Here is a 5000-nt window from a genome sequence, read left to right on the forward strand (position 1 = left end):
TGTGCTGGGGGCTGACTGTCCCTAGTGGGTATAGGATAATGTTAATGTACGGGGATCGCTGGGCGGCACGGACTTGGAGGGCCGAAAAGGCCTGTTTCCGGCTGTATGTGTATGATATGATATGATATGATGCCTGCCTGCTCATTTGGTTCATGATGTCCACGCGGCAGGCGGAATATTTTAAAAGCACTGTTCTGTACGAAGTGCACAATGTCCGTTGGGGAAATGCAGCTGGGGGTCGGTCGACCGGCTGACGACGCCTGCCTGCCGATTTGGTTCACGATGTCCCCGCCGAAGGCGGCATACTTGAAAGTACCGCCGTTCGCGGCGCGCAATTTGCGGGGGGAGGAATTGTTAGTGCACGTCTGTGTGCTAGGTGACGATGCTTGCCGACTTGGTTCATGCCGTCCACGCCGAAGACGGCGCCGTTTAAAGTACTGCCGCTCGAGGTGCACAATTTGCGGGGGAATTGTTAATGGGCGTCGGCGTGCTGGGTGACGATGTGGAGATGTGGAACGCCGAGCCAGATCTATCTTATTTGTTTGCTTGGCCCACTGGACTTTGCGTGGGCTTTGCAACACTGTGTGCTAGGTTAAATCACGGCCAATAGAGTGAGTGTTTTTAATGATCCTGATCTGATAAGGGGACTAGAGGTAAAAGAGCCGTTAGGAGGCAGTGATCACAACACGATAAGTTTTACTCTGCAAATGGAAAGGTAGAAGGGAAAATCGGAAGTGTCTGTATTACAGTATAGCAAAGGGGATTACAGAGGCATGAGGCGGGAGCTGGCCAAAATTGACTGGAAGGAGGCCCTAGCAGGGAAGACGGTAGAACAGCAATGGCAGGTATTCCAGGGAATAATGCAGAGGTTGCAGGATCAATTTATTCCAAAGAGGTGGAAAGACTCTAAGGGGAGTAAGAGACACCTGTGGCTGACAAGGGAAGTCAGGGACAGCATAAAAATTAAGGAGAGGAGGTATAACATAGCAAAGAAGAGTGGGAAGACAGAGGATTGGGACTCTTTTAAAGAGCAACAAAAGTTAACTAAAGAGGCAATGCGGGGAGAAAAGATGAGGTGCGAGGGTAAACTAGCCAATAATATAAAGGAGGATAGCAAAAGTTTTTTTAGGTACGTGAAGAGGAAAAAAATAGTCAAGGCAAATGTGGGTCCCTTGAAGACAGAAACGGGGGAATTTATTATGGGGAACAAAGAAATGGCAGACGAGTTAAACCGTTACTTTGGGTCTGTCTTCACTGAGGAAGATACACACAATCTCCCAAATGTTCTAGGGGCCGGAGAACCTAGGGTGATGGAGGAACTGAAGGAAATCCACATTAGGCAGGAAATGGTTTTGGGTAGACTGATGGGACTGAAGGCTGATAAATCCCCAGGGCCTGATGGTCTGCATCCCAGGGTACCTAAGGAGGTGGCTCTAGAAATAGTGGAAGCATTGGAGATCATTTTTCAATGTTCTATATAGATTCAGGATCAGTTCCTGTGGATTGGAGGATAGCAAATGTTATCCCACTTTTTAAGAAGGGAGGGAGAGAGAAAACGGGTAATTATAGACCAGTTAGTCTGACATCAGTGGTGGGGAAGATGCTGGAGTCAATTAGAAAAGACGAAATTGCTGAGCATTTGGATAGCAGTAACAGGATCATTGCGAGTCAGCATGGATTTACGAAGGGGAAATCATGCTTGACAAATCTACTGGAATGTTTTGAGGATGTAACTAGGAAAATTGACAGGGGAGAGTCAGTGGACGTGGTGTACCTCGACTTTCAGAAAGCCTTCGACAAGCTCCCACATAGGAGATTAGTGGGCAAAATTAGGGCACGTGGTATTGGGGGTAGGGTACTGACATGGATAGAAAATTGGTTGACAGACGGAAAGCAAAGAGTGGGTATAAATGGGTCCCTCTCGGAATGGCAGGCAGTGACCAGTGGGGTACCGCAAGGTTCGGTGCTGGGACCCCAGCTATTTACGATATGCATTAATGACTTAGACGGAGGGATTAAAAGTACCATTAGCAAATTTGCAGATGATACTAAGCTGGAGGGTAGTGTGAATTGTGAGGAAGATGCAATAAGGCTGCAGGATGACTTGGACAGGTTGTGTGAGTGGGCGGATACATGGCAGATGCAGTTTAATGTAGATAAGTGCGAGGTTATTCACTTTGGAAGTAAGAGTAGAAAGGCAGATTATTGTCTGAATGGTGTCAAGTTAGGAGGAGGGGGAGTTCAACGAGATCTGGATGTCCTAGTGCATCAGTCAATGAAAGGAAGCATGCAGGTACAGCAGGCAGTGAAGAAAGCCAATGGAATGTTGGCCTTCGTAACCAGAGGAGTTGAGTATAGGAGCAAAGAGGTCCTTCTACAGTTGTAGCGGGCCCTGGTGAGACCGCACCTGGAGTACTGTGTGCAGTTTTGGTCTCCAAATTTGAGGAAGGATATTCTTGCTATGGAGGGCGTGCAGCGTAGGTTCACTAGGTTAATTCCCGGAATGGCGGGACGGTCGTATGTTGAAAGGCTGGAGCGATTGGGCTTGTATACACTGGTATTTAGAAGAATGAGGGGGGATCTTATTGAAACATATACGATAATTAGGGGATTGGACACATTAGAGGCAGGAAACATGTTCCCAATGTTGGGGGAGTCCAGAACAAGGGGCCACCGTTTAAGAATAAGGGGTAGGCCATTTAGAACGGAGATGAGGAAGAACCTTTTCAGTCAGAGAGTGGTGAAGGTGTGGAATTCTCTGCCTCAGAAGGCAGTGGAGGCCAGTTCGTTGGATGCTTTCAAGAGAGAGCTGGATAGAGCTCTTAAGGATAACGGAGTGAGGGGGTATGGGGAGAAGGCAGGAACGGGGTACTGATTGAGAGTGATCAGCCATGATCGCATTGAATGGCGGTGCTGGCTCGAAGGGCTGAATGGCCGACTCCTGCACCTATTGTCTATTGTCTATTGTCTATAATCAACCACTTTATTTTGCCCGTCTTTGTGACTCCTCTTTGACACGTCGATCACCGCTGAGGCTGTTTTACCTGTTTCCCCTATGTACCGTAAGGTACACTCCTTACATTGAACTGCATACACCCCATTATTTCGCTCACGGGTTATCCTCTGTGCTATCCAGTCTCTCCTGTCACCCTGTTCTATGTTTTTGTCTATTACCCAGTGGGAGCAGGCCCCATATTGACATTAATTTGTAACCCTACTGCTCCCCTCGTCTGCTGGTTTTATCACCATCTCATGTTTATCCCTCAGCTCTGCCGTGGTCTCCCTCTCTTTTTTTCTGGTGAGGTTCGGCCTATCCTTTGTCATGGGCATATCCCAGGCTGTTTTAGTAACGTTCTTTTAAAACGTGTCGTGTTTGTTTGGCTTTACCCACGTTCCAGCATTAGAGGCCAATTTTTGCAATGTTTCCTGGGTGGGATTTGCCGGTTTTACAAATGGTGTCACTATCTCACCCTGCTTCCTGATACCCTTATGGGGTCGGCTCTGTTCTTGCAGAACCCTCGGGTGGTGCAGAGTCTGGGCCTTGTTATCAATATCTTGCCCTGCTTCCCGATACCCTTGCGGGTTCGGCTCTGTTCTTGCAGATCCCTCAGGTGGTGCAGAGTCTGGGCGGCATCGTCACCCAGCACACCGACGCCCACTGAAAATTACCCACGCACAGTGCGCGCCTGGAGCGGCAGTAGTTCAAACTACCCCTACCCCTACCCCTACCCCTACCGCTACCCCTACCCCTACCCCTACCCCTAACCCTAACCCTAACCCTAACCCTAACCCTAACCCTAACCCTAACCCTAACCCTAACCCTAACCCTAACCCTAACCCTAACCCTAACCCTAACCCTAACCCTGACCCTAATGCAGGCAGAGTTATTTATAAAGTGGCCCAGACTCTGCACCACCTGAGGGTTTTGTAACAGAACCAACCCCATAAGGGTTTCAGGAAGCAGGGCAAGATATTGATAACAAGGCGCAGACTCTGCACCACCTCAGGGTTCTGCAAGAACAGAGCCGACCCCATAAGGGCATCAGGAATCAGGGCAAGATATTGATAAAATGGCCCAGACTCTGCACCACCTGAGGGTTCTGCAAGAACAGAGCCGACCCCATAAGGGCATCAGGAAGCAGGGCAAGATATTGGTAACAAGGCCCACGGGGAAGGCGGCATACTTTGGGGTTATTTTGTAGTGAGTTTTGAAGGCATGTGCTAGTGTTACGCATACCGAGGGCGCGCAAAGTTCGGCGCGCCCGGGCCAAAACGCCTCTGCTGGCCGCGGCCGAGTCGGCCGACGGATTGCCACGGACTTGCTTGACGACCTGTCACTCTCCGTGCATCGGTTGCACGCCCGGTTCGTCCTTTCCATTTGTTTCATGATGTACACGCGGCAGGCGGAATATTTTAAAAGCACTGTTCTGTTCGAAGTGCACAATGGCCGTTGGGGCAATGCAACTGGGGGTCGGTCGACCGGCTGACGACGCCTGCCTGCCGATTTGGTTCACGATGTCCCCGCCGAAGGCGGCATACTTGAAAGTACTGCCGTTCGCGGCGCGCAATTTGCAGGGGGGAGGAATTGTTAGTGGACGTCTGTGTGCTGGGTGACGATGCTTGCCGACTTGGTTCATGCCGTCCACGCCGAAGACGGCGCCGTTTAAAGTACTGCCGCTCGAGGTGCACAATTTGCGGGGGAATTGTTATTGGGCGTCGGCGTGCTGGGTGACGATGTGGAGATGAGGAACGCCGAGCCAGATCTATCTTATTTGTTTGCTTGGGCCACTGGACTTTGCATGGGCTTTGCATCATTGTGTGCTACGTTAAATCACGGCCAATTGAGTGAGTATTTTTTATTCAACCACTCTATTTTGCCCGTCTTTGTGACTCCTCTATGACACGCCGATCACCGCTGACGTGTTAATCTGCGTGTTAGGTATCTCGGGGGTCAGTTGGACGGACAGATGTGTAAGGGTTTTGTTCGGAAGGATCGTTGA

Source organism: Rhinoraja longicauda, unplaced genomic scaffold, assembly GCF_053455715.1.
Source record: "Rhinoraja longicauda isolate Sanriku21f unplaced genomic scaffold, sRhiLon1.1 Scf000165, whole genome shotgun sequence".
NCBI classification, from domain to species: Eukaryota; Metazoa; Chordata; class Chondrichthyes; order Rajiformes; family Arhynchobatidae; genus Rhinoraja; species Rhinoraja longicauda.